Here is a 13,633-nt window from a genome sequence, read left to right as displayed (position 1 = left end):
GAATTGTAGCCAGTGGCGTAGCGTGGGTTGTCAGCACCCGGGGCAAGGCAAGTAATTTGCACCCCCTAACCCATGGATTTGCGCCCCCTAACCCGTGGATTTGCGCCCCCTAACCCTAACCCCCAGATGTTGCGCCCAGTGCGGCCGGCCCCCCCTGCACCCCCCACGCTACGCCACTAATTGTAGCTCTGTGAGAGGAATAGGAACCTTCTCTACAGTAGCTCCCCATCTATGGAATGCTCTCCCGAGGGAAGTTCGCCTGGTGCCTTCATTATACACCTTTAGGTGCCAGACAAAAATATTCCTTTTTAACCAGGCCTTTGGTTGACCTGATTGACATCCTATACCTATACCCTTTTAAAATGTGTCTCTTTTTGGGGAGTGTTATTGGGTTATGTGGGACACGGGTGGCGCTGTGGTCTAAACGACTGAGCCTAGGGCTTGCCGATCGGAAGGTCTGTGTTTCGAATCCACGCGACGGGGTGAGCTCCTGTTGCTTGGTCCCAGCTCCTGCCACCTAGCAGTTCGAAAGCAAGTCAAAGTGCAAGTAGATAAAAAGGTACTGCTCCAGCAGGAAGGTAAACGGTGTTTCTGTGCACTGCTCTGGTTCGCCAGAAGCGGCTTAGTCATGCTGGTCACATGACCCAGAAGCTGTCAGCAGACAAACACCGGCTCCCTTGGCCAGTAAAGCGAGATGAGCACTGCAACCCCAGAGTCATCCGTGACTGGACTTAATGGTCAGGGGTCCCTTTACCTTTACCTATTGTGTTATTGTTTTTATTTTATATATTGTGATCTTTTCTGTGAACCGCCCTGAGACCTCCAGGTATAGGGTGGTATATAAATTAAATAAATAATAATAATAACTTTCAGCACCCTTTATAAGTTGGCAGATGAGTTAGCAGTCAGGAGCAGTTCTGTTTAACTGAATGCAGCCTTTGGGAGCTTGTGACCAGGGCTTGTAAACAGGGGCATTTGTGAGGGCATTTTGAGAGTGAAGTCTGAAAAGCGTCTCATGGTGTATGTAGAACCAACAGGCATGGACAGCGAGTGAGCTGCTGCAGTGAGCTGCAACACCTTTGCCGCATTTGTCTTGGTGCGTGAGAATGTGGAAAAATACACCTGGAGGAAGTGCAAGCTGGTTGCCTTTCTGGAAGAGCAGGTGCAGCAACTTGCGGCCCACTTATCCACACTTGGAGCTACTAGGCAAGATGAGGAATTTCTTGTTGGAGCACAGTGGCCTTTCCTGGAACAGCAAGGCAGGTGGGGTGTCCCTAGGGAGAATTGCAGGAGATGAACTCCTGAAGAAACATGACACACACAAACGGTACCGTCAGGAGCCATGCTGTATCAATGGAACTGCAAAATTGATTCCCTCACCTTGGACACCAATTTTGGGTCAGAGGAGCAAGGGCAGCAGTTGCAAACCTCAGAACACACCAAGGTGGCTGTGGAAGGTACAGTGTATAGAACGACTCCTGGCATTCCCTAGAGGAGGAGGAAACTGGGAGGGGCATCTAATGCCACAGAAGACAGAACTGGGATTCAAGATGACCTTAATTAGTGGGGGTTTTCTGGGGGGTACGCAGGGGTACGCATACCCCTAAACATTTTGTTAATCTTTGTAATTTTGTCCATTTACTGTATTTATTTTTCCTGATTTGAACTATAAAATGGTGGTTTTCTTTAGTCAAAATGAGAGTACCCCTAAACATTGTTTTAGAAAAAAAGCACTGACCTTAACATATTGGGGAACTGGGCCAAACCTAACAAAATGAATTTCAACAGACACAAATGTAGGGTTCAGCACTTAGGCAGGAATAACCAGCTGAACAAACGTAAGATGGGGGATGCCTGGCTCGCCAGTAGTACATGTTAAGAGAATCTAGGGGTCTTAGTAGACTGCAAGCTTAGCATGAGTCAACAGTCTGAGGCAGCACCAAAAAAGGAGAGCATGCTATTCTAGGCTGCACCAACAAAAGTATAATATCCAGTATAGTATAGTATAGTATAGTATAGTATAGTATAGTATAGTATAGTATAGTATAGTATAGTATTCAGCAAGTATCCAGGATAGTATAGTATCCAGCAAGTGATGTTGTTGTTTAGTCGTTTAGTCGTGTCCGACTCTTCGTGACCCCATGGACCAGAGCACGTCAGGCAACTCTGTCTTCCACCGCCTCCTGCAGTTTGGTCAAACTCATGCTAGTAGCTTCGAGAACACTGTCCAACCATCTCGTCCTCTGTCGTCCCCTTCTCCTTGTGCCCTCCATCTTTCCCAACATCAGGGTCTTTTCCAGGGAGTCTTCTCTTCTCATGAGGTGGCCAAAGTATTGGAGTCTCAGCTTCAGGATCTGTCCTTCCAGTGAGCACTCAGGGCTGATTTCCTTAAGAATGGATAGGTTTGATCTTCTTGCAGTTCATGGGGCTCTCAAGAGTCTCCTCCAGCACCATAATTCAAAAGCATCAATTCCTTGGCAATCAGCCTTCTTTATGGTCCAGCTCTCACTTCCATACATCACTACTGGGAAAACCATAGCTCTAACTATACGGACCTTTGTTGGCAAGGTGATGTCTCTGCTTTTTAAGATGCTGTCTAGGTTTGTCATTGCTTTTGTCCCAGCAAGTGATAGCACCACTCTATTCTGTCTTGGTCAGACCACACCTGCAAACCTCAGGGTTACACCGAGGTGGCTTATGCATGGGTGATGCAGTTTTGGTTACATAAGCACAAGCCCAGGAGGACTCAAATCAAATGCAGCCCTCTCTGCTCCAGCCCTTCCTCTGCCTCTGATTAATTTGTCTGGCTGAGGATTGACAGCAATGCCTGCTGCACTCACCGTCACGCAAGGAACTCCTTACAATCCCGGTCTGATAACTACCCCGTGTCTGGCAATTTTAATTCACCAAATGTATGAAACAGATTGGCTCTCTCCTTCGGGATATCCCAGTAGGCTATCTAATGGGGAATGTATGTGGTTGTAATGGTAAATGATCCATTTTATTTCACAGCGGTATGCTGCTTCGTGAGAAAATATCCATTACATTCGTTGCTTCGACTTTAATTTCCCCACAATTATGAAGACTTTAAGGTTAATGTAGCATGAATATTTTCTATTTAAGTTAAATTGACTGCCTGTTATCTATCATGGTAGCATTAGCCAGCTTTGTTGGAGCAGATTTATGGTGGCTGCCGTGCTTACCGCTGTTCAGCATTCCTGCCTGACACAGGACACCCAGAACAGGAGAATGGAAACATGCCAGGCTGTTATAACTGAGGTGGAGAAATGCCAGCCAGTGGACCACATCCAACATCTTGGGATTCAGCTTGCACCCTCCCCTCCTCAGCCCCACTTTACACACACACACAGAGAGAGAGAGAGAGAGAGAGAGAGAGAGAGAGAGAGCGCAATTAGGCTTACAAAAGAAGCTTCCACTTGTGTAACTGTTGCAAGTCAGGGGGAGATTGGTGGAAAGGGAGAAGGAGAGAGATGAGGGGGAGAAAATAGGTGGCCCAGCACACTTATTCCTTCAGCTCCACCCGCTGCTGAGCCTTGGGATGCAGCCCCCAAGACGTTTCCCCATTTGGTATTTGGCATTCCACTTGGTATTTGGCATTCCTTACTCCTTGAGAATCTCACTTAATAAAGTCTTGCCTTGAATCTCTGCCTTCCTGCTTCCATGAAACTTGAATCTTAAGATGCTTCAATCTTGAGCCTCCAGCCAAAAGGATGGCTAGCTTCTCCCATGCATTCAAAAATGTGCTGTTTTCTATAGCTGTGTAGAGAAGGAGATGTAAAGTGTCTCTCTTGTTTTTCTATTAAACTAAAAAAAAAGGGTCCCCCCCTTTCCTCTGCTGGACTTCTAACATTTGTGGTGGGCACCTCTTTGTTCTTTCACAGTTTGAGGGAAATGAACATTCTCCTCAGCGCCTGTGCTTCCCTGCTGATTACATTTCCTAAGGAAGCAAAGCATCTGATGTGACTGTCCCTCAGGGTTTGTAGGTGGGGATTCGAGCTGGCATTTTGATTCATGCGCTTTAGAAATAAGCAGTACCTACTTTATACTGTCTAGGTGTTATGTAACGAGCTGTGTGGGAGCCCTTTGTGGGTGGCAAAACCAAAAGTTGCAAAGACAAATAGTTCTTTAAAAAACCACAAACTTCATTGTGCTACAATCAATAAATAAGCCATTGGTTGTTTGGGAGGTTCTGTCACCGCTTTGGTTATGTTCGTCTCCAGCTATGGTATCAATCAACTAAACTATATTGCCAGGTAATTTAGCTGAACATTAATATCTACTGATGTTATTGATGAGCCTGCTTCTCTCGATGGATATTTTCAGTGGCTTCTTCCTCTCTTTACCGCTTGCTTTTTCGGTTTTAATAGATGCCAGCTAAGAGCTAGGCCCCATCTGCACAATATATTAAAAGCACTATTCTACCACTTTAAACAGCCATGGTTTCCCCAAAGAATCCTGGGGACTGTAGTTTGTTGAGGGTGCTGGGGTTTGTCACAACTTCTCTATTCTGCTCACAGAGCCACCATACCCACTCTGGGAATGGTAGCTCTGTGAAGGGAATTGGGGGTCTCCTAACAACCCTCTGACCTTTACAAACTACAGTTCCCAGAATTCTCTGGGGCCTATTTAAAGTGGTATACTAGTGTTTTAGATGTACGGAGCACATGGGGCATTAAACTACACCATTGTTTGTGTGTGGAATGCCATCTTCTGACATCTAGGAAATAAGCCTTCTTCGTGGTGGCACCCATTTTCTGGAACACCCTTCCATGTGCATTTCAGGAGGTGGAAACAGCAGTTATTGAAAAACATGCAGCAAACTTTTGTTAAATAAAATTTATTGTGTATTAGCCTATTGGGAACCCTGTTGGAAAGATCCAATCTGTTTCACACATTTGGTGAATTAAAATTGCCAAACACTGGGTCGATATCAGATATAATCCAGGATTTAATTCTGGATTAAAATGTTTTTCTGTATTGTTCTGTTTTTATTGATATTAATGAATGTATGATCAACCAGAACTGAACACAATAGTCCGAATGTGGTTGCACCATCAGTTTGTATAACAGTGTTACGATATCAGTAACTTTATTTTCAGTATCTTTCCTAATGATCCCTAGCATGGAATATGCCCTTTTCACAGCTGCCATACATCTTCATCGATCTACCTACTGCAGCCCCAAGGTCCTGGTTGGTCACTGCCACTTTAGACCCCATAAGAGTATATGTGAAGTTGTGGTTTTATACCCTGACATGCATCCCTTTAACACTTGTTTACACTGACTTGCCTTTGCCATCTTACCACTCATTCACTCAGTTTGAAGAGGTCCTTATGGAGCTCTTCACAAGCACCTTTTGTTTTAATGACCCTGAACAACTTAGTATCATCAGCAAACAAAGTTATCTTATGCTAAGCCATAGAAAGCCCTTATGCTTGTGGAAGGTGGCTTCTACTGCTGGAAAGACGCCTCTAAATCCAATCCACTGGTTCTCTGATCATTAATTGCATGTGATCATTTGGTGGTATGTGATTAAGGCCACATTCACACCATACATTTAAAGCAATTTGATACCCCTTTAAACACTCATGACTTCCCCCAAAGAATTCTGGGAATTGTAGTTTGTGAATGGTGCGGAGAGTTGTTAGGAGACCCCTATTCTCACAGAGCTACAATTATCAGAGTGGATTAACGACTAATCTCTCTTTACAGGAAACACTTGGAATTGTAGTCCTGTAAGGGGAATTAGCAGCTTCCCGACAACTCTCTGCACCCTTTACAAACTACACTGGTTTTCCCACTAAGGCGCCATCTTGCAATTCTTCTTCAGACTGTTGCTATTCCCAAAGTCAGTTTTTCCACCAATTTTTGTAATGTTCCCTCCAATGTTTGATTTAGAATGGCAAAGGTGACCAAATAAATGTCAAACACGCTATGGTTTTTCAGCTCAACTCTGCTACCAATTATGCAAGGAGCAAAGCGCTCTGCTGCAGCAAAACCTGGGTGAGACAAGGGTGGGTGTTCGTCAATATGTCATGATTTTCTTGTTGTTGTTGCAAGTGAAGAGCTTTTCATCTCTGTCTCCTGCTTCACTCCAGCCGAACCCAGGCTTTGAGAGGAGTTTGCTTATTTTGCTTTAAAATGCAGGGTAATCCTTTTTGCTCCTTTTAACTCTTCTGCATCTTGTGGCAAACCAGCTTGAGACCTGTTCTGTACACAGAGCCTCTGTGCTTTTCCTCTGACTCATTGCTTTTCAACAGCATCCTCTTTATCCAGGCAGCTAAATCAATATGACTTCTCTTGAGTGATCAAAGTGATTAAAAAAAATAAAATCAAGGTACTAACCACCCATGTTCGATATATTTTAAATTGTATTATCCTTAACTATTTTGATTTTATTTTATTTTTGGCATACCAAATGAAATGTAATCAACCTAACACACACAAACAACAACACCTGCATTTGTGGTCAACTACAGCTGGTGGCTAAACTTACAATAGGTTACGAAGTATCCATATCCTGTTCCCATCCTATGACCCGAAATTTAAGGCTAGGATCCAAGAAAACTAGTCCATGAAACTGGGAGACAGTTTAAATACTTGGGTGTCCCCCCCCTCCACTGACCCTCAAACAGCCTTCTTCCTTTGGTGCGCTGCAAATTGTGAGGAATTTCGGGAGAATTTCAAAAGCACTTTGGAATATCTCAGAGGAGTCAGTTTATCAAGGAGCAACAGCCAAAAATGCCCCTGGGCTGGGAAAGCACTAGCACCCTTCTGGAATATAAACGACTCTTTGAATCCAAACATAAATCCTTATTTAGGTGAGAAGCATAATATGTATTTAAGGGAAAGGATGTCAAAACAGGAAAGAAAACTGAATCTCTTGTTTCGTTGCGCAAAGGAAAGCTTGATTATATTTTATTATATTGTACAGTGGTACCTTGGATTAAGAACTTAATTCGTTCTGGAGGCTGTTCTTAACCTAAAACTGTTCTTAACCTGAAGCACCACTTTAGCTAATGGGGCCTCCTGCTGTCGCCACGCTGCCACTGCACAATTTTTGTTCTCATCCTGAAGCAAAGTTCTTAACCCGAGGTACTATTTCTGGGTTAGCTGAGTCTGTAACCTGAAGCATATGTAACCCGAGATACCACTGTACATGCATTACTATACAAACTTCTTGGGTCCACTCAGAATGCTCTCTGTATGTGTAGTTCCCCTTCGCTGACCAGTTAGGGGGATTTGTCCCCTTGTATTTGAAACCTTGCCTTCATGTAGGTTCACACCTGGTACAAAGCTGACAATTTGCTGCTGTGATAGCACTCCCAATCCATCACCTGAGGCGGGCACCTGACTTTGCTTAGTGATGGGGCCGACACCTGGCTGATCAGTGTGTGCTAAGTGTGTGCAGTGATGAAGCAGTTACGTGATCTCAACAAGCCAGTTTGGTAGCATGAATCAGCCCAAGGGAAATTAACAGTTCCAGCCGAAACATCCGGTGCTGGACTTTTCAATCATCATTCTTTGAATAAGCAGGAAAATCTTGCTTACTGAAACCATGGTGACAGCAGGAATATCCATCGTTCATAAGGCACACAAACACTAGACATGTAAAGCCCTGTTCTGAGTAATGTAACTATGGCCCTAGAACAGGCATAGGCAAAGTCCGGCCCTCTAGATGTTTGGGACTACAACTCCCATAATCCCTAGCTAACAGGACCAGTTATCAGGGATGATGGGAATTGTAGTTCCAAACATCTGGAGGGCCGGAGTTTGCCTATGCCTGCCCTAGAATCAAGGCATCATAGAATTGCAGAGATGGAAGGAACCCTGAGCAAACGCAGGAATCTCACGTAGATTATCCATGACAAATGGGCATCCAATTTCTGCTTAAAAACCTCCCAGGAAGCAGAGTCCACAACCTTCCAAGGGATTCTGTTCCACTGTCAAACAATTCTTAACATTAGAATGTTCCTCCTGGTGTTTAGTTGGAATCTTGTTCCTTGTAACTTGAAACCATTGGTTCAGGTTCTATCCTCTGAGCAGGAAAAAACATGCTCGTTCCATCTCCATGTGACACCCTTTAGATATTTGAAGATGGTTATCATATCTCCTCTCAGTCTTCTCTTTTCCAGGTTAAGCATACCCATCTCCCTCAATTGTTCCTCATAAGGCTTGGTTTCCAGATCTTTGTTCATCTTGATTGTCCTCCTCTGCACATTCCAGCTTGTAAATCTCCTTCTTAAATTGTGGTGCCCAGAACTGGACACAGTATTCCAGGTGTGGTGTGACAGAATAGGGTGGTACTATGACTTCCCTTGATCATGACACTATGTTTTTGTTGATGCAGCCACGCATAGCCTTCTCTCCCCCCCTTTATTTTTTGCTGCTGTGTCACACTGTTGACTCATATTAAGCTTGTGGTCTACTAAGACCCTCAGATCCTTTTGACTGGCAAGCCAAGTGTCCTCCATCTTATATTTGTGCAGCTAGTTCTTCCTACCTAAGTGTAGAACTTTGCATATGTCCCTATTGAAATTCATTTTGTTTGTTTTTGTCCAGTTCTCCAATCTGTTAAGGTCCTATTGAATCCCAATTATGTCTTCTGTGGCATTGGCTATCAAATCCACCTAACACTTATCTCACCCAGTCCACATGTGACCAGCTGTTATATTAATGACATGTTTACTGCTGTGCAGTCCACATTTTACCAGCTGTTAGATGTGTGAAATGTTTACTGCTTGTATGGACATGCAGCAGGAAGCAGGTCCTAAAGACTGACAAGCACAGCATATCAGAAGACCAGATGTTGTGGTCACTTCTCGTGCGAGCACAGTTTGGAGGCCGCTGTTGGCAAAATTTGCCAAATTGTCCAGCCTTCTCCCATTGCTTTCCTGTTTCAGGTGTTACTGGCAGTAATGGTATATTAGGGTGAAATGATGGATATGCCAACCCCAGGCCCAACTTGGACAGGGGAGCAAAGAAAGAGGCAACATTTTCATAAAGTTCCATAAGAGTCAGCAGTCAGTCTCACATTTTAAGGAAATTGCAGTCAAATGATCCAGACTGGATACAAAATAGCTGGACATGTGTGTGTGTGTGTAGAAAGGAAGAAAAGAAAAATGGCAGTTTTGAGAGAAAACTAAATTCTAAGCTGAAGTCAGCTGTGGAAGGCTAGGATCATTTGAGACTGCCCCTGGCTGCATTGAGACAGCACTTTATTCCATTTCCCCAAATTTCCTTACCAGTTCATTTTTGTTTTATGGCATCTTACACACACACACACACACACACACACAGAGAGAGAGAGAGAGAGAGAGAGAGAGAGAGAGAGAACCCCACTAACCCAGAAAATCATAGCAGTTTTGTGCTGTACTTTTCATGGATCACATCACTGCTGCTCACATGAGGAAATTTGGGGTAGTATTCTGGCATAAATTTATTTCTGGTGTTCTCATGAATGAGTTATGGGGAAACAGAAGTGTGCATGTGCATGAAGCATGCTGACATGTCCAATGATGTCTGTTGTGAATGAAAGTTAGCATGGCATGGTGGTCTATTGATCAAAAGCCACAGTTCCACAATGCAACAGGTAATGCATTGTAAAAGGAACATTGGAATTCAGGGCAGAAGCACTAGCATTATAACCAGGAAAACTAGCAGAATAATCTCCATGTCCGAATGCACCTTCCCTCTGGAGATCTTGTAGGGCAGTGGGTGTGCTATGCTCCTTGGCTCCATGTGTTCTCCATTCATGGCACTTCTGTAATATCCTAGATATTATACACCACAACCTATTCTAGTGGCTACTTTCAAGCCTAGCTTCAGCAGGAAGAGGGAGACTGTTGAGCATCAGGGAAGGCCTCTATGAGTACATGGGGCCCATGGGTGCCATACTGCTAAAGAAAGAAAAGAATCATGCCTAAGGAAACATTTAGGCTGCAGTCCTATACAGTACCCTATGACCTGGGAATAACCCCCATTCAATTCAGTGAGACTGATTTTGAGTAAACATACAGAGGGTTCTGCTGTCGGATGGTTTTTTACTATGTCAGCCTGTTAATTCTTGATGCACATTGTGCACTCACAACTGTGCATCTAAAGCATATACTTTCTGCAAGTGATACACCCCCCTAAACAGCAGTCTTGGCTGCTATAACTTTGTGGTGGAGCCATGTTTTGTTTTACACTGATAAGCTATTCTCTCATTGCCACTGTCATTGAAATGGAGAGTTAATGACTAAAGTATCCCTTTGATCTTGCCGATTTATCCTTGTGTTCTCTGGAGGTATCTATATTACCAGCTATTATTATCAGGGGTGATTACGGGAAGCGTTGCCAAATATTTCCCTCTAGTTAAGCAGATGTTTTTGCCTTGGGCATATCCGTGTGTGTTTTTATTCATAAAGCAATAAGAAACTTATGGTGTATTCTTTTTTCATTTCCTCTGAAAACCATTTAAGAATTACTTTCCTTCAGATCTGGAAAAGCACTGACAAGGGACTGTAAGTGCAGAAGAGGAACAGCTGAAAGCAACATGCTAAACTGGCTAGCAAAGCTAAAAAAATTAATCCAGAGATCCTTTACTACAGAGATGGGGAAGCAATGACCATCCAGGTGTTGCTCCCATCATCATTGGCCATGCTGGCTGGGGCTGATGGGAGTTGGAGTCCAAAAACATCTGGAAGGCCATATACTCTCTATCCCTCCTTTCCTGTGAGGTTGCTAAAATACTACTATGGAAAAAAGTGTTTTCATATTATGGTAGATTAAAGTGTTGGACGTGCTTGCCCGATCTGTCAACTTTTTACAATGCGTGAGCCCAAGTGACATGAAAACTAGTCATGAGGATATAATCCATTCCTCTGAACAGCAGGTGGGGTTTAACTTAAGAAAAATTCTCCACGATGGGCCTACTCAGTCTTAATGTTACACACATTAAGCCTCCTGGAGGCTCCCAGAGGCTGATTTAGCTTCCCATTCCTACTGCCTGTTCTGAACTGCAAAAGTCGAAGGGCTGTTAATTGCATGACATGCCTGACTAACCTGGTGGGTGGCCAAGTAAAACTGAAAAAGTACACAAAGTTCTCCTGCACCCTTTACAGTTGTGAAGAAGAGGGAATTTCAGCAGGTGCAGCTGGCCAATTTAGAGGGTCCCAAGTTTGGTAGGCTTGATCTACAACTATGTACCCCTAATATTTTTTAGATACATAGCCAATCTCTCTCTCTCTCTCTCTCTCTCTCTCTCTCTCTCTCTCTCTCTCACACACACACACACACACACACACAGTTTGCTGGGTTTTTGTATGCAGAAAGAGACATGCAACTATGGTGTACATTCTGACATGTTATCATGCATAATGGAAGTGGGAATCATGAGAAATATTGACAACAGTTTCTATAAAATATTTCTGTAATGTTTGCATGGCTTACTGGCAAACAACACTGCAATTCCTGTAGAATGCACAGGATGAATGCTAAAAGCATGAACGTGACTGATGTTACCACTTGAAGAAGGTAATAATGATTTCCCACTTATGATATACCATTATCTCTAATTTATTACTTATTGTTCACCAGCAGATTGAGAACAGAGATTGGCTGACTGCTCTAATAAGGCACCTAGTTCTGATTCTTCCTGCTTTGAAAATCAATTGTTGTAATGATGAACTAATTAGAAGAATTAGAATCTACCTTCTTCATTAAAAAGACACACAAGCAAAGCTTACTGTACAGAAAGGGATGCGTGTGTATTTAATGATGATTATCCTGCTTGGAAATCATTATGAATTTCCCCCATTTTTGTAGTATCTCTCTCTCTCTCTCTCTCTCTCTCTCTCTCTCTCTCTCTCTCTCTCTCTCACACACACACACACACACACACACACACACACATTTTTAAAGGTTAGGTGAAGTCTCTATTATTTACTTTCTTTTCTTTCATAGAGAGTATTTTTTGGACCATGAGTAATGTTTTGTACTGTTCTCTTATGTCTAGACAGATATTCATAATGAAAAAATTGTCCGAATAATGAAGTAGACTTCCAAAGTCCATGGGGATTCCGGTTTATTCAGAACAAGAGTGATTTCCATCTTATTCTTGAAGGCCACTAAGGCCACTTTTATATGCCAAAAAAATTGATTCAAAATCACTAAATATCATGGCAGATGAAGGTGATAGACTACATGGGACTAGCAGAAATGACTGGCAGAATCCGAGACCAGGGAAAAGAGTCGGCGGAAGAAGACTGGAAGAAATTTAAAGACTATTTGCAGAGGCATTGCAAAATTAATGGACATTAGAGGGATGTTGGACAGAAATTAAGTGGTTACCAGCTGTAATGTAAAGGTTGAGCAGTAAGTTATAATAAGTTATAATAAGTTATAATAAGGATTTGCTGAGTTAAGAATTTGAACTGGAATACAAAAGGGGGAGGTGAGAGGAGGTCTGGGAAACAAGTTAATGGAAATAAGTAATGGAAACTATATTTGTTTTAACTGTTTTTTAATTTTGTATCTTTGTATTTTTGTTACTTTTTGTGTATTTTTGTTTTTGTTTCTTCTTTTTTCGTTCTTTTCTTCTTTGTATTAATTTGGAAACTCTAATAAACACTTATATAAAAAAAACAAAATCACTAAATAGCAACAGTCACAAGCTGATTGGCCTTGGACATTCACTTTAAAAAAATAAGTGGGAGCAAATGCTCACAACCAATTGTCAGGCACTTTCAGAGGAGGTGAAGTGGGTTCAGAAGCTTTTGCAGTGGTGCCAAGGTGTAGCTAACATGAACCGTTTTTGTGACACCTAGTGCACACAAATGGGTCCCTTGTCTCCATGGTGGTTACCTCAAGCTTGCAGTGAATGCTGGGCATGTTCATGAAGAACCTGAATCTAAAACACTCAGCCACTCACCTGATGTTGAGGCTCTTAGTGGTATTCAAAACTGTAGGTTCTTCATGTGACAAAGAAATTGGCCAACTCTTTCATCAGAAAGGGAGCAGTTGCCATAGGCACAAAGACAATGACGGTGGGAAAATGTCAGCACTGAGAGCAAAATGGTAATTTCCACAAGCCTTCCATTCTCGTTGACAGTGAACGAGTGAACTTCCTGTATGAATTGAAGGCATCTCCATTCATGCAAGGGAGCTCCTGATTGCCTCCCTCCCTGGCTCCAACTCCCCTACACCCAGTTCCATGTCATTATAGACTCTGTCCCTCAATCCTGAGAATCCTATTTTCAGGGCAGTGCACCAGGAAAGAAGAGAAGCCCTACTTAATGTGTGGTTCCACTCTCAGTTTCCTGAATACCATCCATGTAGTTTGATTAGTTTTTCAAGTCTAGAGAATGTAACCCAGCCTGCATATTGCTTGACTCATCATATGCCAGGGGTTTACTGCTAGAATTAGATGAAGGTTCCCCTGGAAGAAGGTGTGGGGCAATTGGTCCATCTCCATTGGCTGTATGAAGGCAGCAGGATTCTCTCTTGTTTGTGGACTCTCACCTTCTGGGGCTCAACATTCCTCTTGCTTGACTTCCATTGACTGTATGCTAGTTTCCCTGGTAACACAGGCAGACCTAGGCTTATGGCAGCTCTGTGTTATCCAGGCTTC

The sequence above is a fragment of the Podarcis erhardii genome, assembly GCF_964252035.2.
Source record: "Podarcis erhardii genome assembly, chromosome: 1".
In the NCBI taxonomy this organism is placed as follows: Eukaryota; Metazoa; Chordata; class Lepidosauria; order Squamata; family Lacertidae; genus Podarcis; species Podarcis erhardii.
The sequence above is the reverse complement of the archived record's forward strand: the minus strand, read 5'-3'. Positions refer to the sequence as shown.